The sequence below is a fragment of the Bidens hawaiensis genome, unplaced genomic scaffold (genome assembly GCF_021521415.1).
Source record: "Bidens hawaiensis isolate Kalapana, Puna unplaced genomic scaffold, B.hawaiensis_p1.1 tig00022349_1, whole genome shotgun sequence".
Lineage (NCBI taxonomy): Eukaryota > Viridiplantae > Streptophyta > Magnoliopsida > Asterales > Asteraceae > Bidens > Bidens hawaiensis.
In genome coordinates, this window is record NW_027505025.1 from 56,579 (window position 1) to 81,510 (window position 24,932).

The following is a 24,932-nucleotide window of genomic DNA, read 5'->3' on the forward strand; positions in this document are numbered from 1 at the left end:
TAATAGTACCAATAGTCATAATAATATATAGATAAAAAGAAATAGACAATAGTGACAAATACTAAAATCTAAAATAATAATTTAAAATAAAATATGATAATATATATCATTTACCCAATAAAAATAAATGGATAAATACGTAAACAATATTAGCATCTTATTTTGATCGGTTCCTAACTTATTTTTTGTGTACACATTTCACGTTAGGCAAAGACATTGGGCCTAACAGCATTCAATGATAAAAATGGGCCTGGTACTAAAAGTAGTTCTGGTCCAGACTCCAGATCCCAGACACAATTTGTTTGGCACGAAGGCCTGTTCACGAGCCGAGCCGAGCCCGAGCCAAGGAAAGCTCAAGCTTGGCTCGATATTCAATCGAGCTGGCTTGACTCGAGCTCGAACTCTTAATCGAGCTAAATATATGAGCTCAAGCTCGGCTCGTTTTAAATCGAGCCGGTTCGGCTCGGCTCGATTTGGCTCGAGTTTACCTGTAATAATAACAATTATAAGCAACCATCAAGTTAAACTAAATAAATATGACGTTGAGATTAACACCAACCAAATACAAACTAAATAAATACGTCTAATACAAAATTAAGCGGAGAATCGGCGGCCGATGGCGGAGGTGAATATGAGCAGCGGCGAAGGTGAATATGAGTGTCTAGGGTTATGATTGAAAATGGAACGTATACTAATTATTGAGTGTGTGAATTATGAAGTCTCATCTCTCAATTACTCAGTGTATGGAATTATGAATATGGACTATGGAGTAAGAAAGAAAAATTGGCTGAATTAAAGAAAGCCCATGTGATAAAATAATTGTGGTCGATAATTATATGCATGTATGTATATATATAATAAATTAAAATAAAATAGTTTGAGTCAATTGAGCGAGCTCGAGTCAAGCCGGGGCTAGCTCAGGCTCGGCTCGTTTAGAAATCGAGTCGAGCTAGGCTTGACTTGTTTACAATCGAGCCGATATCGAGCGAGCTTTCTCCGAGCTTTTTTCAAGCGAGCTTCGAGCTATGAGCTTTTTAAACAGCCCGCACGACTGTACGAGGGCTTTTAGGTAATTTTATGTGGCAATTGTTGATTTACACAAAAATGATTTTTTTTTATTTATTATTTTTTTTTGACATATATGCTATTGTAACTTAAGAAAAAACAATGAAAAAGGATTCTAACAGTTTACCTGTGAAAAGTAAATTTATTATTGCATGCAAATAAACCCTTTTTTTATGAATAAATGTTACACTTTATATGGATAATATTTGAATCCTTGATCTTCTTTTCAATATCCAAACCACCTTAAAATATTAATATTCGGAAAATAAATATAAAAATTAATGTTAAAAAGATATTCAATAATACAAATGTAAATATTGTTATATAATTTGGTTATGTTATAAATGCTATAATAGTAGGCTTTATAATCTTAGTAAAATACATATATGTTTTAGGGAACAGAGCACAAGCTTTGTTAAATAAAATAACTTGGTCCTTTGAAATAAACTCAGGTAGACTAGTTTGTGAAAAAAAAATATATATATTCCACATGCATATTTTTTTGAAAGACAATTTTACTGAGCCCACAAACCCAATTAGCCAAAAGCTAACTCAAAGCAAAACAAAAACGTTTACATGCGTATTGAATGCTATCTTATCATCTTAATCACTAATTGCTACATTTGTAGGTTTTGTGGACCGAGAATGCATTGATCAATTTGTATAAACCTGAACAACTAGTACATCCCCGATATGTTTTTCCATCCATTCAAAACGTGCTCTTCAATATCACTTGCATCATTGTATGATACTCTTATCATATTTTGTTGGAAAATTAATTGAACATTGTTTTTTTACTAATTTTGAAAATTTATATTCATTCATGATATAGAAAATAAATAATTTAAGAGTTTTCATTTTCCATGATACAAATCTTGTAATGTGAATGCACTTAAGTCTCACCCCTTACGATTTTATTTTACGACAAGCTTACACTGTCACACGCTCCTAAATCTACCACTATATCCATACTAATTTTGCCTACAATGAGACTCGAACCCTACCACCTGAGAAAACACATCATATCAACACTTTGGTACTATTTGACTATATGCCTTTTGGTACCCACTTATAAGAATTGATGCAACATGTTTAGTAAAGTCTTTGTGGTAGTTTTTATTCACTCCTTTACCCACTTATAAGTATTGATGCAACGTGTTTGGTAAACTCTTTGTGGTGGTTTTTATTTTCACTCTTATTGACTATATACGAATGTAAAATATGTTACAGTGACTTGAAAAACAAAGTTGTGTATGCCTGTGACTCGTTGATTCAAATGTCGAACCAAAAAACTTGTGCAGCCGGATTTCCTTGCCTTTTAAATATTTCTAAACCGATTTCTCACGCAACAACTCAAATGTTGTCTATATTGACCAACTACATTTGCAATTACCAACTTCTGAGTTATTGTTGTAGGATAATATTGGTCCTAATTGTTTTTTATACTCGGGGAGTAATCAGACATGTTAAATTAGAAATTTATGTTTGGGTAATTATATGTATGCCAAATATCATAAGTTTATTAATATTTATAACAAAATATGTGAATATCAATATAAATAACAAGAAAGATATGGTTATCGTAAAAACAATAGTTTTGTGAGAAATATATGAATAGATCTAGACCCTTCGATCTAGGATCTAGTATTGAGATTAATAGTTTTTTAAATAATGTATAATGTCCTGGTTACATGATATAATTTCCTATTTTCATGGTGTGTGTTTTATTTTAAAGACTTTATACATTTATCACAATTTATTTGAACTCTTTTTCATCACAATAATACATTTTTTAATACCAGAGTATTTTAAAACTTTATATTCACTCTTTAACATTTTTAGCCGGCTAGCTCAAAGTAATCGCTTAGTAGCTCCGAGTTATCCACATAATATATCCGAGTAATTACCAACTAAGTCCGAGTAACCGTTGAGTAGCTCCAAGTTGACAACCTAGATATTTGAGTATGAGTAATATAAGTCGAGTTGAAGAAAACCGCCTCGTAAGGGTGTTGAGTGGCGAGTAAGCGCTGAATACGCGACCGAGTTTACACATTGGACTTGCAATTACAAACCATTAAGCAATTTTTGGTTTTAACTATAAAATGAATCCATTAACTCATTTTCGATTACAAGTTTCATGAGTAACTCGGAACTAATGTGAGAAATTTGGAATAAATAGATAAAAGAACTCTCCACCTCCACGTAAATTTCAAAAAATATTTTAGACAATGTTCTCTCAAGTCTTGCCATGAGTTACTCTTATCTTATCTCAAAAAATCATATATTCCACAAAAGATTAAACCATGAAAAAAATCGGTGCCACAAAAATTAAAACATGAAAAAACCGATGACCAATTCCAAATAATTAAATGAAAAAAAAATCGCCTTTGGCATCCTACCTTATAGCTACCAGCCGACCACTCAGGGAATACTTTACCTTCAAAATCTTATTTTACAACATCGTTATCATCACTACTTTAGTTGTTATATCGTTGTAGAAAAATATAAAAATAGCCACGAAATATGTTCCTAAAAATATGTGTTCATCACATGACCAAGATTCTTCTCATTTATGGTGGTGATGTTACTTTCTGTTGCATGTATTTTACACATTTTTACCATAATGTCTTTTTATTAACGGTATTATATTACTCTTCATAAAATAAAGTATACATCTTTACTTAGATCATACCAATTTTCTAACATAACATGTAACATTGATTATTTTTGTTTCTGTTTTAGAAAAGTAAGACCCGATAAGCTAAAAAGATATTTTAAATGTTTTTGGATACTTTATGTTTTTTATAACAAGAAAACAAATCTTTTTATCTTTTAGTGAAATCTCATTATAAATTTATATATTTTATTTAGGAAGGATCACTAAAATAATCATAGGAAAGGCCAAAATAAATATGGACAAGTGTTGAAAATAGGGGTTTCACGATAAACAAGAGACGTCTGAGTTGCAGAGGCTACATTTGATTGCGGGACCCACAGACGGACCAATGATTTGCTAACATGTGGCCTTTTTTTCCAGATGAAACGCCTACCTCGTCTCTTTGTGAAGAGAACCGTCTTAGTCGTAGCCGTTAAGTGGAGGTAGTGTCTGATCCCTAGCCGTTAAGTGGACGTAGTGTCTAGGCTAAACTGCCCAAATCGAATGAAACATATAGGACTCCGACGTTTCCCCCTCACAAACGTCTACATAGTCATTTCCTCTGAAAATTGTCACATGTCAGCAAATCATTTGTCCGTCTATAAATCCGCCTATTAGATAAACTTTTCACCCACTTATCATTTGTCACCTTCTAAAACTCTTACTTTTCTTAAAACCTCTATAACACATACTTTTCTGCATGTTTACGTTGACTTTTTCCGCTTAGTCAATACTCAATAGTCATCTAAGTGATTTTCTTCTTCTTCTTTTTCTATATTTATTTTTCAAAAAATTATAAATATATCCTGGATCGGGTCGGGTAGAATTTCCCAGCTAACCTGATCTGGTACCCTGCAAACACAGTGTCCTTGAAATTCCCATTTTGTCCTTTACCTCAACTCAACTCCTTTATTTCATGGCATTTAATCTCATTTGTAAAAACCTTGCGTACACCACCATAGTTTATTAATATTAACACAATGACTGAACCGGCGAAAGCAATGCCGGCTCAGGCGGAGAAGAAGAAAGACCAAACTCTTCCGTTCTACAAACTCTTCTCATTCGCTGATAATTACGATTATCTCCTCATGCTCCTCGGTACCATCGGCGCCATCGTTCACGGCTCCTCCATGCCATTCTTCTTCCTCTTGTTCGGTCAAATGGTCAACGGCTTCGGCAAAAACCAGTCCGACTTAAACACCATGACTCATGAAGTCTCCAAAGTAATATTCTATTAGTTTCAGTTTCGTACGAATTTAGATCTGATTAATAATTAATTTATTTAATTTGGATTTTTGCAGTATGCTTTGTATTTCGTTTACCTTGGTGTAGTCGTATGTGTGTCATCATATGCAGGTGAGTTTGTGCAATGATCGTTATTGTCTCTACGATTTCAATAGTTTATTTGTTATTATTTATTTACAACTGCTTATTTATATTTAGTTATATATTTAAGTCGGTTCACTACAGATCAAGTGCACGTGGTGACGTGGATATGATACTTTTCACCAATAAAATTTTATAAGTTTTTTTTTATCATTCTTTCAAACATCAACTCCGTTTTAATTATTTAAAATAATAATAAAATGTGTAGAGATTGGATGCTGGATGTATACCGGTGAACGGCAAGTGAGTGCGTTGAGGAAGAGATATTTGGAAGCTGTTTTGAAACAGGACGTAGGATTTTACGATACGGATGCGAGAACCGGTGATATTGTTTTCGGTATCTCAACGGATACTCTTCTCGTTCAAGATGCAATTAGCGAGAAGGTATAATTACGATAACAGTATAATAATAGAATTAACGAGTTAGCGTTATCGTTTTTGTTTTGGCTTGCGCCAGTCAAAGGCGTTGAAGAAACACTAAGTGACCCCGGGCAGATTACGGATAATCTGGGGGCTAAGTAATGTTTCCCACGAGGGTTAGGTCCGGCAAAGGTGGATGTTCTTCAGATGACCTGCAAAACAGACACCGTGAGCTCGTCACTGAGAAGGGGGGGTTCCTCCTTGTGACCACCCTCCGGCGTGAGAATCAGACTAGATTGCTCTGAATATAAGTGTATATTGAGAGAAATAGCTAGTGAAGGTAAGATGATGATACCGTTCCAAGGTGTTGGAGTATTTATAGCCGAAGGTAGGTTTCCAAGCAGGTACAGCCAGCTGTATAATATTCCTTTTCTACCAACTGTGGGCTACGCACGTGCCATGCTGGTTGGTGGGTAGGCAGCGGCTGATAGTGACAAGGCCGGCTGTGTACTGTTCCTTTTCCGCCGGCTATGTACTATTCCTTTTCCGCCGGCTGTGTACTGTTCCTTTTCCACCAACTGCAGGCTATGTACGTGTCACGACAAGGGTTGGTGAGTAGGCAGCGGCTGATAATGACATTTTGTACTAGAGCGTGCTCCTCCTCGTACTGTTGTCGATGAGCTGTCACCCTGTGATTGGTTCATGGGCTGCTCTGGTCAGATCTTGTCTATTTTGTCCATACCTTGGCAGGTATAGTACAAAAGACCTTCCAGAAGCGTACGGACTGGCTCATTTGGGCGGGAGTATTCCCGCCTTGCTCATTCCTTCAGGTGACTGAATTATTGAGAGTTAGTGCCTTGTGCGTGTAGCCTTGCTATTAGTGCGGGTAGCCTTCCCTGATGGCTTGTATCCGCAGTTGCGGGAACAGGCGGGGTACTTCACCATTGGGAGGCTTTTCCTGCGGGAACAGCTGGCGTACTGCGCGTAAGGTCTTCATCTCTGAGCATGGTGGGTCCTGCGGGATCAGTTGGTCCTTGCGCAGACGTCCCTCTTCAAGGTGAGTCTTGCGGGTCCAACTGGGCTCTGCTGGGACCTACCTCTTCAAGTCCCCCCAGTCCAATGTTCTTCTCATGAATTGTTAATAAGTGAGGTGAACTTTTGGACTTAAGCAAGGGGTTTTGAAAAGGGTTTTTAGTTTTAAGGTTTTCCGTGGGGATTCTTCCCGCGGTTTTCCTAATGTCACTCGCAGAAATTCCCGACTTTTCTGCCTGATCTTTGGTTGTGATGCGGGTAGGTGTTTAACCCCTTCGCACATCGGGAGCGTTAAGTTTCACTTGCATAGATTCTTCACGAGATTTTGGTAGTTTCGGACATAGTGATCAGTTATGTTAAACCACCAATTCCGCCTTGAAGTTTCAAACAAGGTAGTTCTCAACGTTCCCGCTATGCGGAGGTGCTATTTCTCTTTCCGCAAGCACGGTCCAGAAGATCCTTCTTGGTTTCAATTCCCTGCAAGTGCTAAGTATGTGAAGGGTTTCGCCTTGACACTGTACCTGCACTCGTCTTATAGTTTCTTTACTTCCAAGGTATTCTTGGCTTCAATTCCCTGCAGGTGCTAGGTATGTGAAGGGTTTCGCCTTGACACTGTACCCGCACTTGTCTTACGGTTTCTTGGATACCAAGGTAAGGGGGTATATTCCCTCTTATTTTTGAATCTTTGAATCTTTTTGAATTTCTTTGAAATTCGAAGAGTTGGTGAAAGGATAAGAACAGTCCAAACTGTTGAAGGGACGTTAGTGTCCGACGGTTTCTTCTGACAGTTTCAGGACGTGCAGGAAGTTATGACGACGTGACAGTATATGGTCATTCCAGACGCTTTTTCAGGCGTGTGGGCGCGATTTTTCGGGCGCGTGGGTGCGGATTTTACGGCGCGCGTCCTGTCAACAGCTGTTGCCAGCTTGCTTTTTCCACGTGTCATAGTTTCATTGCACCTTCGTTTTTCTCTCTCCCCCGCATTAAATTCATCGCATTCATTGCGATGAGTATATAAAGGGGGAGAGGGTTCATCTTAATCCACACTCACTTCTCTCTTTTTCTTCTAAACGATTTCCGGCGAATACTCTAACTTTCTGTCGAGCATTCTCCTGAAATCGTTCTTCTTTACCTCCAAAACATGTCTTCTACTCACGATCCAGAAGCTACCGCCGAGGAGTCTGACGTGTACGTCGAGAATCCGACGTCTACGTCTGATAAGGATGATAAGAGCACTGCTGGCGAATGCCAGTGCGCTCTTACCACCGAGCTTTATCAGTACATCGTCAGGAAGTTCATGCTTGAGCCGTTCGAGCCTGAGTTTCCTGAGCCTCACCAGACAGTGTATGATGCCCCCAAGGGCAAAATAGGGGTATATGCTGCCTTCTTCGTCTATGGGAATCTCAGGTTCCCATTGAAGAAGTTTTTATACCGTGTTTTGGAGAGACACAGTGTACACCTGACGGAGGTACACCCAATGGCGATCGCCAAGATCCGCCATTTTGAATGGGTGTGCCTCATTCTTGGCGTGGAGCCCCATGTCGACCGCCTGATGACCTTCTACTCCTGGAGGTGCATCCAAGGCTGGTACACCCTGGTTACCCGGATCAAGGGTTTGAAGATCTGCGCTACCGAGCGCAGTCTTCGGTCTTGGAAGCGGGAGTTCTTTTACATCTCTGCCCGTGTCGTCCCCATAGCGATGACATTCAAGAACGGGAGAGCACTCCCCAGCCTTCACGCCTCCAACTACCAGGAGGCGGAATGGTTCTCCAAGATTTCCCGGATCCAGACTCCGGTTTACCGCTTTGCGGAGTCCGGTATGGTGATGCTCGGGATGAGCCGGGTGTGGAAGGATGCTGGGGCAGAGGCGCCATAGATTCCCATCGTCCTCGAATACGGTTTGAACTTTATCCCTTACGGTATGCTCCGTCTTCTTTGCTGATTTAAGGTTTCTTCTAACTGTCTCTTTTTATTTCAGAGGGGAATGACTTGCGATCGCTCCTGCATCCGCGGGAGGCTGGTGGTCCCGCTCGGCTGGGTACTCGTGCTCTTGACGAGAACGAGTTGCCCATCCTTGAACAGACGGCGGATCGTTTTGTGGAGGCCTACCCTCCAGGCCACGAGATACTGAGCGCCACGCGGCCAGGTAAAAGATTATTTAACCCTCGCCCTCTCAATGCTCAAACCTCTGCTGGAATTCCTCTAATCTTGTCATCTTCTGATGAGGAATCCGCAGATGGTCCTTTCCTTGCGCGGAAGAAGAAGGCTGCTGGCGGGAAGGGTAAGGCGAAGGTTGCCTCCACTGCCGATCAAGGGAACCGGTCCAAGTCTGAGACCGAAAGTGAAGAGGCGGCGGGGAACCCTGGTGGTGGTGAGACCACTGCTCCGGAGGTTGAGACGGCTGTCACCTCCGAGCAACCCAGGACGACGACGGTGACCGGTATGAAGAGGCCGGCTCCATCGGGTTCGTCCCCGCCTGTTCGCACCTTCAAGCTCAAGAGAACTCGTAAGTATAATCTTCATTTACTTTAATTTCATATCTTTCCGCCATTATACTTATATATCTTGTCTTCGTGCAGGTGTGGATGCTACCGCATTCCAGAGTGGAGCGGGAGGGAGCAGCTCTGGACCCATGAAGGTAGGTTGGGTCAACCTACCCGAGGCGATGACCCAGGCGGCTACGCCTGTTAGCAGTATTGGTTCAGTTGCTCATCCCGTTGAGCCAACTGTTCCAACTGCAACATCACCCCCGCCGGCTGTCAGTGCCATTTTCACAGAATCCTTCACTGAGCCGGCGGTGGTTTCTCTTGCGGGCTCTTCCGCCGCCACGGCCACGGTTGTGAGTTCACCTCCGGTGAGTTCACCTCCGTTGGTTTCCACCGCGGTGGCCTCCACCATGCCTCCTCCGGCGCCGGCGACTACGGCCGGTCCTTCAGGTACGTTTGGTGTTGGGGCGTCTAGCCAATCCTCGCCTCCTTCCCGTCTCCCTAACCTTTTGGATGGATATCCCTTAGGTTCAGGTGATGGGTTTGGTGGCTATCGGCCTGTTGTCGACCCTACAGGTGTGTAGGGTTATTTTGGCCTATATCCCTTTTATCATTTCTTTTTCTCTTAACTGTTTTTTGTTTTATTGCAGTTCGTGATTCCAACGAGGTCTACGCTCCTCGGTGGAATATCCGCCGGGGAACGACCCTCCGGACTGCTGAGGAGTGCGTCGAATGGGCGCGTCACGCCGCCCCAAGCGGTGCGCTGGGGGAGGCCATGGCCAGCTACCAGAAAGGTAGGCTGTCCAACGAGCTCCGAATCCTCCTCGCCCGGATGCAGTCGCGCGTCGAGCTACTTTGTCGTGAAAACGACAAGTTAAAGACGGCGCGTAGCCTTGAAGTGGTTCAGGCGCGGGCTATCCGGGAGGAGAATGCGAAGCTTGCCGCCGTTGCTGCGGAAAAGGAGAAGGCCTTCAAGGCCCTCGAGGTTGAAGTTCAGGCCCGGCTCGAGGCCCATTCCAAGGCTGCCCAAGCTGTTAACGAACAGCTTCGGTTGGCCAAGGAAACTGCACGGAACGCAACCGAGAGGGCCACCAAGGCTGAAGCTGTTGCTGAGCCTCTACGCATCGAGAATGAGGAACTTAAAGCCAAATTAGAGAGGCTCCAGCAGGCTCATGATGCCTTGGCCATGGAAGATGCCAAGAAGCTCCAAGAGATCTTGGACCAGAGGGGGGTGCTTGACCACACTGAGCGTAAGCTAAAGGGCGTCGAAGAGGCTGCAGCCAAAGATGTGTTGCTTGCCAACTTTACAAAGAACGAATCCGAACGCGCCCGTAATGAAGCTCAAGCTGCCCTCCAGGAGGCTCTGGTTACCAAGGAATGGCTTCTTCGAGAAGCGTTGTCGCAGGTATGCGCAGTTTCACAATTTCTTTACGCTTTTCCTTACACTTAGAAGAGTTTTTGATATACTTCTGTTTTGTAGGTTGTGCATCGGGTCTTTACGAACACATCATATGACGATGCGATGAGCGCAGCCCTCAACGCTTCTCATGAGGATAGGAAAAGGCTGGCTTCCTGCTTGGTCTAAGGTTTGTTGAACAAGGCATCTCGCCTTCCAACTTCCCTCTTTATGATGTGGATACTGAAGCTGCTTATGACCAAGCAGTGAATCAGTATGCTGCCTTCCCGCATCCGGTGGTGGAGAAGGTGAACGAGATTACTGCTGCTGATGATGGGCTAGCTATCCTCAAGGCTTTCCTTGAACCGCCACACTCTACTGATGGTGCGGGTCCAAGTGGGAGTGGTCCTGAAGCTTGATCCTTTAGATCCCTTTCCACCATTAGAGTAGATTTTTATTTTTGCACAGATTTACTCTTGTATGCGGGTACATGCCCGGCAATTCTTGTAATATTTGAATTTTGATTGAATAAAGATTATTTGTTAATGTCTTGCCTTGTTTATTTCACGCATATTTTGGTTTAACTTATCAATTTCTTGAGTACTTGGATAAGTTAACTTTTCAACGTGGCAAATAATAAGTTAAAGTTTTGCTTCCTCTTTCGTGATTGTGCGGGTAAGACCGTCACTTTCACTTAGTAGGATGGCTAAACTTTACCTATATCTGACCTGCGTGGAGGTTTTCCTCATCTTTTCCTTAGAAATTTTCTAAGTATTTTGAATAAGTTAACCTTTCGACGCGCGGTTGTCAATAGGTTAATGTTTAGTTTCCTCTATCATGATTGTGCGGGTAGGACCGTCACTTTCATTTAGTGGGATGACCAAACTTCACCTATAACTGACCTGCGTGAAGGTTTTCCTTATCTTTTCCTTAGAAATTTTTACCGTTTTATGTGTTTATGCGGGTTTTGCCGCCTTCCACACGCAACGACTTACTTCTTCCCATAATTATGCGGTGAATACCGGCATATCAGTGTGGGAAGTTCACAAGTATAAAGGTAAGGCTATCAACACAATGTGATAAAGGAGAATCATTTCCATTAGAAGTGGCTCTAGGCCTTTTCTTTACAAGTTTGGAATTGATCTACATGTAACATTTGCGTAATTGAGCTCCGTTCCATGTTCTTGGGATGGGAGTGCCATCGAGCCTTTCGAGCCGGTATGCGCCCTTTCCCAAAACTTCTTTGATAATGTACGGTCCTTCCCAGACCGGTGCCAGCTTTCCTGGGCGCTCTTGGTTTGAAGCCTCGTTGTTACGCAATATGTAGTCTCCTACATTGAAGTTGCAGAGTTTTACCCGCGTGTTGTAGTACTTTTGCATTTGTCGCTTGTAGTTCTCTTCACGCGTTGCGGCTAAGTCTCTGCGTTCTTCGGTTAGCATAAGGTCTAACCGTCTTTCCGCATCATTGTCTTCTGGCTGAATCAAGACCCTTGGTGAGGGTAAACCAATTTCGACCGGGACCATGGCTTCAGTGCCATAAGTGAGGATGAACGGGGTTTCTCTCGTACTGGCCTTTTTCAGCGTTCTGTTTGCCCAAAGGACGTGTGGTACTTAGTCCACCCAGCCGGATCTGTGTTCCAAGAGTCTTCTCTTTATGCCTTCGACGATGCTTTTATTTGCTCTTTCCACCTCACCGTTACCTTGCGGGTGTGCCACTGAGATAAAGGTGTGGGTGATTTGAAGTTCTTCCAGCCACTTTTGTAGCTTCTTGTCAGCAAAGTTGGTGCCGTTATCGCTCACCAAAGTCTGTGGAAGTCCAAAACGACAAATAATAAATTCCCAAATAAATTTTTTAATATGTTTTGCGGTTGTTTGGGCTAAGGGTTTTGCTTCTATCCACTTGGTGAAGTAATCGATGGCTACCACTAGAAATTGAACGTTTCCTGCTGCAGTGGGAAATGGGCCTGTCACATCGATGGCCCACTTCTGGAATGGCCATGAGGAGGTGACTGGAACAAGTTCATTCTTCGGGCGATGCGTGTTGGGTACGTAGAGCTGGCAAGACCTACACTTTCTGACGTATGCCAGCGCATCCGTATGCATCTCCGGCCAAAAGTATCCCGCGTTGTTTAGCTTAGCTACAACAGCGCGTGGACCTGCGTGTACTCCACAGATGCCCTCGTGTACTTCCCTTAGGAGGTAGCTAGCATCTTGGTTGTCCACGCATCTTAGGAGTGGGCCAAGAAAGTTACGTCTGTAAAGGATGTCATCGATGAGTTGATAGTTCAGTGCTTTACAGCGTATTTTTCTTGCCTGTATTTTTGACTCTGGTAGTATACCCGCCGCAAGGTAATTTATTATTGGTGTCATCCACGTTTCTGTACCAGTTTGGATGACACAGATTTCCTTGTGTGGGACTGATGGTGCTCCAAGGAGTTCAATACGGATGTCCTTTCCCAAGTGGGTGAAGGCTAATGATGCAAGCTTGCTTAACGCATCCGCAGATTTGTTTTCGCTACGCTTGACGTGTATGACTTTACAATTATTAAAATCGCGCATAAGGGTTTTTGCTTGTGCGAGGTACAGGGCCATTGTGTCGTTCACGGCCGTGTACGTCCCGTTTATTTGGTTGGCTACTAACATGGAATCCACGTGGGCTTCCAAGTTTTTCACTCCCATCTTACGCGCAATTCTCAGCCCGGCCAAGAATGCTTCATACTCTGCTTCGTTATTCGTACTTGGAAAATCTAGTCGAATAGCGTAAGTGTATTCTTGGCCTGCTGGGTTGGTTAGTTTCAACCCTGCGCCTGAACCCTCGTTGCTGGCTGCTCCATCAGTGTAGAGTCGCCAGACATCATTGATGTCCTGTGCTGGGGAGGGTTGAGCCTCCTCCTGGCACTCTTTCTCCCGCGAAGCGGGGACTTCTGCAATAAAGTCGGCCAAGACCTGGCCTTTTATGGCTGGTCTCGGCTTGTATTTTATCGCGTATTCTCCCAGCTCAATTGCCCATTTGGCTAGGCGTCCCGATAACTCGGGTTTGCCTAGAACGTTTGCAAGTTTGAAGTTGGTGAGAATGGTGATTGGGTGACCTTGGAAATATCGTCTTAGCCTGCGTGAAGCCTGTACAAGCGCTAAGACTAATTTTTCCAGGGTAGAGTACCGGGTTTCTACGTCTGTTAGGACACGGCTAACATAGTAAATAGGCATCTGGATACCTTTTCGCTCTACTAGCAGGACTGCCCCGGTTGCTCTATCTGTGGCGGAAAGGTATATGATTAATTCCTCCCCCGCTTCTGGTGCTGTGAGTGTTGGGAGTTCGATCAAGCGTGACCGAATTTCCTGAAAAGCTGCTTCCGCTTCTGGTGTCCAGCGGAAGTGCGTTTTCTTTAAACAGTTTCTCAATGTTGACACGAATGGGAACGACCTATCCGCATGGTTTGACAAAAAGCGGTTAAGTGCGACTAGGCGTCCATTCAGTGTCTGAGCTTGCTTGATGGTAGTAGGTGATTCCATTTTGATAATGGTTTCGACCTTTTCAGGGTTCGCTCTGAAGCCATCTTTAGTAACAATGACTCCTAAGAACTTCCCTTCCTCCATCCCAAAGGAACACTTGCTCGGGTTGAGCTTCATGTTTATCTTTATGAGCGTGTTGAAAGTTTCTTCGATGTCTTTCAACATCGCTTCTGGCTCAGGGCTTTTGATGACCAAGTCATCCATGTAGACTTCTAAGTTTCTCCCAATTTGGGCATGAAACTCTTTGTCCATCAGGCGTTGGTATGTGGACCCTGCATTCTTAAGTCCGAATGGCATCATTTGATAACAAAATGTGCCATCGGGCGTCCGAAATGCGGTTTTGTCCTGATCATCTACGGCCATGTGGATTTGATGTTACCCCTTATATGCGTCAAGGAAGCACTTAAGGCGAAACGGTGCTAATGAATCCACTTTGAGGTCAATTTCGGGTAACGGGTAACAATCTTTGGGGCATGCTTTGTTTAAATCTTTGAAATCTATGCACATGCGCCATTGTTTGTTAGCCTTCGGTACCATAACGGGATTTGCAACCCATGTTTGATATCTACTAACCCGTACGATGCCCGCGTCGAGGAGTTCCTTGACTTGGGTTCTACACGCGTTAGCTTGTTCCGCCCCCATTACTCTGCGCTTTTGTATGACTGGCGTAAAAGCCGGGTCACACTTGAGCCTATGCTCTGCTTTACTTCGAGGTACACCAGTCATGTCAGCTGGTGTCCACGCGAAGATGTCAGCGTTTTTCTGTAGTAAGCGTTTGAGTAAGGTGCGCGTAGGATCAGTGATTGTTGGGCCAATGGTAACAGCCTGGTCAGGGTATTTGCCATTGAGGGCCCATTTTTCTGGTTCGGTGATGGTTGGTTTAGCCATCTTTGGTTTGGGTTTAGATGAGACAGATGCGATGCATACCTGGGGGATACCGGTGATCATCGCTACACCCTCAGCAGTTGGCCATCCTATCATGCCGTGGACTGAAGATACCACGGCGTTGAATCTTGCCATCCCGTCTCTCCCGAAGAGAATGTCGTATGTGTGGTGTGGCTTCCTCATTACGACGAAGTCCACGTCTTCTGTGCGGGAGTGTTTCCCGTCCGTAAGAATGACGGGGAAAGATAGGATACCCAGGGGGGTGTTTGTGCTGCCGTCGAACCCTTCCATTGAGGCGTAGACCGTTTCCAGGCGTTCCTTGTCTTCGTCGTCTAGCTTGTCGAAGAACTGCCTGTACATAACCGTTGACGAGGCGCCGTTGTCAGCAAGAGTGCGGGAAGTGATGTAGTGCCCCAGCTGGCTTTTGATGACGATAGGGCCTTCTTTGCTGGGTCCTCCTGGCACTCGCGGGAAGCGCACCTCAGCTTCCTTCCACGCGCATGGTTCTGTCGTTCGTCTTTTTCTTCCTTTGATGTTACTATGAACCATGTGGATGCTGATGTCAACGGGCTTTCGTCCGTTGCCTTTGTACCGGTTATCATGCCTCCCCCCATTCTTGATTGATGCCACAAGGTGTGCAAGTCTTCCATCCTTGACGAATGTTTCAACAATATCCTTCAAGGATGTACACTCCTCAGTGTTGTGACCCTTTGTCCCGTGAAAGTCACAGGATTTGCTCTGATCCGCATTAGGTCGCTGCCGGATTATTGGAGCTTTTGGCCATGGGAGTTTTTCGGTGGCAAATATCTCCGTGACGATTTTGCTGAGTGGCGTCCACCTGTGTTTTCGGCTTGAAGGGTGCGTGTTATCCCTTCCGCCTACTAGAGGGTGATAGCTGAATGAGGTGTCAAAGTTTACCCTTGACTGCCAAATACCTAGCTTCCTCTTTTTGTTTTGCCGGGCGGTCCGAACGTTGTTTTCTCTAGTCCTCTGCGTGTGGAGGTGTGTGTTCTGGGGAAGATCTCTTCCCAGTTGCTTCTCCGTTTCGGCAAAGCGCTTGGCCGCCGTCATGATGGCATCCCATGTGGATGGCATGCCGTCCTTACCCGTCAACGTGCGGATAAGCTCTGGGTACTCGGCGCCCTGGATAAAAGCGGCGCGAATAAGATCTTCGCTTATGGTGCCCAGACTCAGCTTTTTGGAGTTGAAGCGAGTGATGAAGTCTAGTAAAGATTCATCTTCCTCTCTAACGCAGTTGAGGATCGTCCACTGCTCTTCTGTATATTTCCTCTGTTGACTGAAGTGTTGGCTGAACTTGTGTTGAAAGTCCGCCCAATCATAGATGTGGTGAACCGGTAAACGATCAAACCACGCCCTGGCCGCTCCAACCAGCGTCATCTGGAACATATAACACCACGTGGGTTCCGTCCAGTTGCTGACGGTTGCCCCCGCTATGAATCTGTTCAAGTGATCGTTTGGGTCGGATATACCGTCATAAGTGCCGATGTTAGACATCTGTTTGGCACTTCTCGGGGCGATTGCTTCCGCAATGTCCCTTGCAAACTTGGATGTTCCCGCATTTGCAGCAGTGGGTCTAAAGGTTTTGGAGAAGTCACGTGGGTTTCCCCCCGCGTTCCTTGGTTTGAAGGTTTCTCCGAAATTCCTTCTCGGTTGGAAGTCCGTTTCCTTACGCTTCCCGTTCGCCCTATGGCGAGGGTTTGCGTCGGTGTCGGATTCCTCCCGATCATCGTCCGAGTACTCACACTCACTGCTCATGTTGAGCTGTTGTCGAGTGCTTCCGAATTCGTCAGCCTGCTGGAGTGAACGCAAGCGTTCATCCAACTCAGCTTGGAATTCCTTCTGACGTGCTTCGGCCCACTCTTTAACTTGATCGAGTGTTTGGCGGGGGAGCCTCGTCTGTTTCTCCAACTGGGCATCGGTGAATCCCAGTGAAAGATTGTTTACTGCACTTGCCCCGGCTTGGGTAACCGGGGTAGTGTTCGTAAAATTTGTGTAACCGCCGGTGATCCCCCCAGTAGCTGGGGTTGTGGTTACCGGGGTTTCTTGGTCACTCACTGGCCTTGGGACCGGAGTAACGTTAACCGTCTTTTCAGAGGTTTTGAAAAAACTGAGAAAATTAGTTCTAGCTTTTATGCACGGATGCCGCCAATGAAGAAACACTAAGTGACCCCGGGCAGATTACGGATAATCTGGGGGCTAAGTAATGTTTCCCACGAGGGTTAGGTCCGGCAAAGATGGATGTTCTTCAGATGACCTGCAAAACAGACACCGTGAGCTCGTCACTGAGAAGGGGTGGGGGGGGGGGGTTCCTCCTTGTGACCACCCTCCGGCGTGAGAATCAGACTAGATTGCTCTGAATATAAGTGTATATTGAGAGAAATAGCTAGTGAAGGTAAGATGATGATACCGTTCCAAGGTGTTGGAGTATTTATAGCCGAAGGTAGGTTTCCAAGCAGGTACAGCCAGCTGTATAATATTCCTTTTCTACCAACTGTGGGCTACGCACGTGCCATGCTGGTTGGTGGGTAGGCAGCGGCTGATAGTGACAAGGCCGGCTGTGTACTGTTCCTTTTCCGCCGGCTATGTACTATTCCTTTTCCGCCGGCTGTGTACTGTTCCTTTTCCACCAACTGCAGGCTATGTACGTGTCACGACAAGGGTTGGTGAGTAGGCAGCGGCTGATAGTGACATTTTGTACTAGAGCGTGCTCCTCCTCGTACTGTTGTCGATGAGCTGTCACCCTGTGATTGGTTCATGGGCTGCTCTGGTCAGATCTTGTCTATTTTGTCCATACCTTGGCAGGTATAGTACACAAGAGCTTCCAGAAGCGTACGGACTGGCTCATTTGGGCGGGAGTATTCCCGCCTTGCTCATTCCTTCAGGTGACTGAATTATTGAGAGTTAGTGCCTTGTGCGTGTAGCCTTGCTATTAGTGCGAGTAGCCTTCCCTGATGGCTTGTATCCGCAGTTGCGGGAACAGGCGGGGTACTTCACCATTGGGAGGCTTTTCCTGCGGGAACAGCTGGCGTACTGCGCGTAAGGTCTTCATCTCTGAGCATGGTGGGTCCTGCGGGATCAGTTGGTCCTTGCGCAGACGTCCCTCTTCAAGGTGAGTCTTGCGGGTCCAACTGGGCTCTGCTGGGACCTACCTCTTCAAGTCCCCCCAGTCCAATGTTCTTCTCATGAATTGTTAATAAGTGAGGTGAACTTTTGGACTTAAGCAAGGGGTTTTGAAAAGGGTTTTTAGTTTTAAGGTTTTCCGTGGGGATTCTTCCCGCGGTTTTCCTAATGTCACTCGCAGAAATTCCCGACTTTTCTGCCTGATCTTTGGTTGTGATGCGGGTAGGTGTTTAACCCATTCGCACATCGGGAGCGTTGAGTTTCACTTGCATAGATTCTTCACGAGCTTTTGGTAGTTTCGGACATAGTGATCAGTTATGTTAAACCACCAATTCCGCCTTGAAGTTTCAAACAAGGTAGTTCTCAACGTTCCCGCTATGCGGAGGTGCTATTTCTCTTTCCGCAAGCACGGTCCAGAAGATCCTTCTTGGTTTCAATTCACTGCAAGTGCTAAGTATGTGAAGGGTTTCGCCTTGACACTGTACCTGCACTCGTCTTATAGTTTCTTTACTTCCAAGGTATTCTTGGCTTCAATTCCCTGCAGGTGCTAGGTATGTGAAGGTTTTCGCCTTGACACTGTACCCGCACTTGTCTTACGGTTTCTTGGATACCAAGGTAAGGGGGTATATTCCCTCTTATTTTTGAATCTTTGAATCTTTTTGAATTTCTTTGAAATTCGAAGAGTTGGTGAAAGGATAAGAACAGTCCAAACTGTTGAAGGGACGTTAGTGTCCGACGGTTTCTTCTGACAGTTTCAGGACGTGCAGGAAGTTATGACGACGTGACAGTATATGGTCATTCCAGACGCTTTTTCAGGCGCGTGGGCGCGATTTTTCGGGCGCGTGGGTGCGGATTTTACGGCGCGCGTCCTGTTAACAGCTGTTGCCAGCTTGCCTTTTCCACGTGTCATAGTTTCATTGCACCTTCGTTTTTCTCTCTCCCCCGCATTAAATTCATCGCATTCATTGCGATGAGTATATAAAGGGGGAGAGGGTTCATCTTAATCCACACTCACTTCTCTCTTTTTCTTCTAAACGATTTCCGGCGAATACTCTAACTTTCTGTCGAGCATTCTCCTGAAATCGTTCTTCTTTACCTCCAAAACATGTCTTCTACTCACGATCCAGAAGCTACCGCCGAGGAGTCTGACGTGTACGTCGAGAATCCGACGTCTACGTCTGATAAGGATGATAAGAGCACTGCTGGCGAATGCCAGTGCGCTCTTACCACCGAGCTTTATCAGTACATCGTCAGGAAGTTCATGCTTGAGCCGTTCGAGCCTGAGTTTCCTGAGCCTCACCAGACAGTGTATGATGCCCCCAAGGGCAAAATAGGGGTATATGCTGCCTTCTTCGTCTATGGGAATCTCAGGTTCCCATTGAAGAAGTTTTTATACCGTGTTTTGGAGAGACACAGTGTACACCTGACGGAGGTACACCCAATGGCGATCGCCAAGATCCGCCATTTTGAATGGGTGTGCCTCATTCTTGGCGTGGAGCCCCATGTCGACCGCCTGATGACCTTCTACTCCTGGAGGTGCATCCAAGGCTGGTACACCCTGGTTACCCGGATCAAGGGTTTGAAGATCTGCGCTACCGAGCGCAGTCTTCGGTCTTGGAAGCGGGAGTTCTTTTACATCTCTGCCCGTGTCGTCCCCATAGCGATGACATTCAAGAACGGGAGAGCACTCCCCAGCCTTCACGCCTCCAACTACCAGGAGGCGGAATGGTTCTCCAAAATTTCCCGGATCCAGACTCCGGTTTACCGCTTTGCGGAGTCCGGTATGGTGATGCTCGGGATGAGCCGGGTGTGGAAGGATGCTGGGGCAGAGGCGCCACAGATTCCCATCGTCCTCGAATACGGTTTGAACTTTATCCCTTACGGTATGCTCCGTCTTCTTTGCTGATTTAAGGTTTCTTCTAACTGTCTCTTTTTATTTCAGAGGGGAATGACTTGCGATCGCTCCTGCATCCGCGGGAGGTTGGTGGTCCCGCTCGGATGGGTACTCGTGCTCTTGACGAGAACGAGTTGCCCATCCTTGAACAGACGGCGGATCGGTTTGTGGAGGCCTACCCGCCAGGCCACGAGATACTGAGCGCCACGCGGCCAGGTAAAAGATTATTTAACCCTCGCCCTCTCAATGCTCAAACCTCTGCTGGAATTCCTCTAATCTTGTCATCTTCTGATGAGGAATCCCCAGATGGTCCTTTCCTTGCGCGGAAGAAGAAGGCTGCTGGCGGGAAGGGTAAGGCGAAGGTTGCCTCCACTGCCGATCAAGGGAACCGGTCCAAGTCTGAGACCGAAAGTGTAGAGGCGGCGGGGAACCCTGGTGGTGGTGAGACCACTGCTCCGGAGGTTGAGACGGCTGTCACCTCCGAGCAACCCAGGACGACGACGGTGACCGGTATGAAGAGGCCGGCTCCATCGGGTTCGTCCCCGCCTGTTCGCACCTTCAAGCTCAAGAGAACTCGTAAGTATAATCTTCATTTACTTTAATTTCATATCTTTCCGCCATTATACTTATATATCTTGTCTTCGTGCAGGTGTGGATGCTACCGCATTCCAGAGTGGAGCGGGAGGGAGCAGCTCTGGACCCATGAAGGTAGGTTGGGTCAACCTACCCGAGGCGATGACCCAGGCGGCTACGCCTGTTAGCAGTATTGGTTCAGTTGCTCATCCCGTTGAGCCAACTGTTCCAACTGCAACATCACCCCCGCCGGCTGTCAGTGCCATTTTCACAGAATCCTTCACTGAGCCGGCGGTGGTTTCTCTTGCGGGCTCTTCCGCCGCCACGGCCACGGTTGTGAGTTCACCTCCGGTGAGTTCACCTCCGTTGGTTTCCACCGCGGTGGCCTCCACCATGCCTCCTCCGGCGCCGGCGACTACGGCCGGTCCTTCAGGTACGTTTGGTGTTGGGGCGTCTAGCCAATCCTAGCCTCCTTCCCGTCTCCCTGACCTTTTGGATGGATATCCCTTAGGTTCAGGTGATGGGTTTGGTGGCTATCGGCCTGTTGTCGACCCTACAGGTGTGTAGGGTTATTTTGGCCTATATCCCTTTTATCATTTCTTTTTCTCTTAACTGTTTTTTGTTTTATTGCAGTTCGTGATTCCAACGAGGTCTACGCTCCTCGGTGGAATATCCGCCGGGGAACGACCCTCCGGACTGCTGAGGAGTGCGTCGAATGGGCGCGTCACGCCGCCCCAAGCGGTGCGCTGGGGGAGGCCATGGCCAGCTACCAGAAAGGTAGGCTGTCCAACGAGCTCCGAATCCTCCTCGCCCGGATGCAGTCGCGCGTCGAGCTACTTTATCGTGAAAACGACAAGTTAAAGACGGCGCGTAGCCTTGAAGTGGTTCAGGCGCGGGCTATGCGGGAGGAGAATGCGAAGCTTGCCGCCGTTGCTGCGGAAAAGGAGAAGGCCTTCAAGGCCCTCGAGGTTGAAGTTCAGGCCCGGCTCGAGGCACATTCCAAGGCTGCCCAAGCTGTTAACGAACAGCTTCGGTTGGCCAAGGAAACTGCACGGAACGCAACCGAGAGGGCCACCAAGGCTGAAGCTGTTGCTGAGCCTCTACGCATCGAGAATGAGGAACTTAAAGCCAAATTAGAGAGGCTCCAGCAGGCTCATGATGCCTTGGCCATGGAAGATGCCAAGAAGCTCCAAGAGATCTTGGACCAGAGGGGGGTGCTTGATCACACTGAGCGTAAGCTAAAGGGCGTCGAAGAGGCTGCAGCCAAAGATGTGTTGCATGCCAACCTTACAAAGAACGAAGCCGAACGCGCTCGTAATGAAGCTCAAGCTGCCCTCCAGGAGGCTCTGGTTACCAAGGAATGGCTTCTTCGAGAAGCGTTGTCGCAGGTGTGCGCAGTTTCACAATTTCTTTACGCTTTTCCTTACACTTAGAAGAGTTTTTGATATACTTCTGTTTTGTAGGTTGTGCATCGGGTCTTTACGAACACATCATATGACGATGCGATGAGCGCAGCCCTCAACGCTTCTCATGAGGATGGGAAAAGGCTGGCTTCCTGCTTGGTCTAAGGTTTGTTGAACAAGGCATCCCGCCTTCCAACTTCCCTCTTTATGATGTGGATACTGAAGCTGCTTATGACCAAGCAGTGAATCAGTATGCTGCCTTCCCGCATCCGGTGGTGGAGAAGGTGAACGAGATTACTGCTGCTGATGATGGGCTAGCTATCCTCAAGGCTTTCCTTGAACCGCCACACTCTACTGATGGTGCGGGTCCAAGTGGGAGTGGTCCTGAAGCTTGATCCTTTAGATCCCTTTCCACCATTAGAGTAGATTTTTATTTTTGCACAGATTTACTCTTGTATGCGGGTACATGCCCGGCAATTCTTGTAATATTTGAATTTTGATTGAATAAAGATTATTTGTTAATGTCTTGCCTTGTTTATTTCACGCATATTTTGGTTTAACTTAGCAATTTCTTGAGTACTTGGATAAGTTAACTTTTCAACGTGGCAAATAATAAGTTAAAGTTTTGCTTCCTCTTTCGTGATTGTGCGGGTAAGACCGTCACTTTCACTTAGTAGGATGGCTAAACTTTACCTATATCTGACATGCGTGGAGGTTTTCCTCATCTTTTCCTTAGAAATTTTCTAAGTATTTTGAATAAGTTAACCTTTCGACGCGCGGTTGTCAATAGGTTAATGTTTAGTTTCCTCTATCATGATTGTGCGGGTAGGACCGTCACTTTCATTTAGTGGGATGACCAAACTTCACCTATAACTGACATGCGTGAAGGTTTTCCTTATCTTTTCCTTAGAAATTTTTACCGTTTTATGTGTTTATGCGGGTTTTGCCGCCTTCCACACGCAACGACTTACTTCTTCCCATAATTATGCGGTGAATACCGGCATATCAGTGTGGGAAGTTCACAAGTATAAAGGTAAGGCTATCAACACAATGTGATAAAGGAGAATCATTTCCATTAGAAGTGGCTCTAGGCCTTTTCTTTACAAGTTTGGAATTGATCTACATGTAACATTTGCGTAATTGAGCTCCGTTCCATGTTCTTGGGATGGGAGTGCCATCGAGCCTTTCGAGCCGGTATGCGCCCTTTCCCAAAACTTCTTTGATAATGTACGGTCCTTCCCAGACCGGTGCCAGCTTTCCTGGGCGCTCTTGGTTTGAAGCCTCGTTGTTACGCAATATGTAGTCTCCTACATTGAAGTTGCAGAGTTTTACCCGCGTGTTGTAGTACTTTTGCATTTGTCGCTTGTAGTTCTCTTCACGCGCTGCGGCTAAGTCTCTGCGTTCGTCGGTTAGCATAAGGTGTAACCGTCTTTCCGCATCATTGTCTTCTGGCTGAATCAAGACCCTTGGTGAGGGTAAACCAATTTCGACCGGGACCATGGCTTCAGTGCCATAAGTGAGGCTGAACGGGGTTTCTCTCGTACTGGCCTTTTTCAGCGTTCTGTTTGCCCAAAGGACGTGTGGTACTTCGTCCACCCAGCCGGATCTGTGTTCCAAGAGTCTTCTCTTTATGCCTTCGACGATGCTTTTATTTGCTCTTTCCACCTCACCGTTACCTTGCGGGTGTGCCACTGAGATAAAGGTGTGGGTGATTTGAAGTTCTTCCAGCCACTTTTGTAGCTTCTTGTCAGCAAAGTTGGTGCCGTTATCGCTCACCAAAGTCTGTGGAAGTCCAAAACGACAAATAATAAATTCCCAAATAAATTTTTTAATATGTTTTGCGGTTGTTTGGGCTAAGGGTTTTGCTTCTATCCACTTGGTGAAGTAATCGATGGCTACCACTAGAAATTGAACGTTTCCTGCTGCAGTGGGAAATGGGCCTGTCACATCGATGGCCCACTTCTGGAATGGCCATGAGGAGGTGACTGGAACAAGTTCATTCTTCGGGCGATGCGTGTTGGGTACGTAGAGCTGGCAAGACCTACACTTTCTGACGTATGCCAGCGCATCCGTATGCATCTCCGGCCAAAAGTATCCCGCGTTGTTTAGCTTAGCTACAACAGCGCGTGGACCTGCGTGTACTCCACAGATGCCCTCGTGTACTTCCCTTAGGAGGTAGCTAGCATCTTGGTTGTCCACGCATCTTAGGAGTGGGCCAAGAAAGTTACGTCTGTAAAGGATGTCATCGATGAGTTGATAGTTCAGTGCTTTACAGCGTATTTTTCTTGCCTGTATTTTTTACTCTGGTAGTATACCCGCCGCAAGGTAATTTATTATTGGTGTCATCCACGTTTCTGTACCAGTTTGGATGACACAGATTTCCTTGTGTGGGACTGATGGTGCTCCAAGGAGTTCAATACGGATGTCCTTTCCCAAGTGGGTGAAGGCTAATGATGCAAGCTTGCTTAACGCATCCGCAGATTTGTTTTCGCTACGCTTGACGTGTATGACTTTACAATTATTAAAATCGCGCGTAAGGGTTTTTGCTTGTGCGAGGTACAGGGCCATTGTGTCGTTCACGGCCGTGTACGTCCCGTTTATTTGGTTGGCTACTAACATGGAATCCACGTGGGCTTCCAAGTTTTTCACTCCCATCTTACGCGCAATTCTCAGCCCGGCCAAGAATGCTTCATACTCTGCTTCGTTATTCGTACTTGGAAAATCTAGTCGAATAGCGTAAGTGTATTCTTGGCCTGCTGGGATGGTTAGTTTCAACCCTGCGCCTGAACCCTCGTTGCTGGCTGCTCCATCAGTGTAGAGTCGCCAGACATCATTGATGTCCTGTGCTGGGGAGGGTTGAGCCTCCTCCTGGCACTCTTTCTCCCGCGAAGCGGGGACTTCTGCAATAAAGTCGGCCAAGACCTGGCCTTTTATGGCTGGTCTCGGCTTGTATTTTATCGCGTATTTCCTCTGTTGACTGAAGTGTTGGCTGAACTTGTGTTGAAAGTCCGCCCAATCATAGAAGTGGTGAACCGGTAAACGATCAAACCACGCCCTGGCCGCTCCAACCAGCGTCATCTGGAACATATAACACCACGTGGGTTCCGTCCAGTTGCTGACGGTTGCCCCAGCTATGAATCTG

The 24,932-nt window shown here is 46.0% G+C and overlaps 1 pseudogene across 1 annotated transcript in view; it reads left to right on the forward strand.

Annotated features, from left to right (window-relative positions):
* The first annotated feature begins 4,678 nt into the window (after positions 1 to 4,678).
* The window catches only part of LOC143609962 (ABC transporter B family member 19-like), a 38,559-nt pseudogene continuing 18,305 nt past the window's right edge, over positions 4,679 to 24,932 (forward strand). Inside the window, exons 1-3 of the transcript XR_013149505.1 lie at positions 4,679 to 4,944; positions 5,023 to 5,077; positions 5,316 to 5,491. The product of XR_013149505.1 is annotated as an ABC transporter B family member 19-like (transcript). The remainder of the gene's footprint in view (positions 4,945 to 5,022; positions 5,078 to 5,315; positions 5,492 to 24,932) is intronic.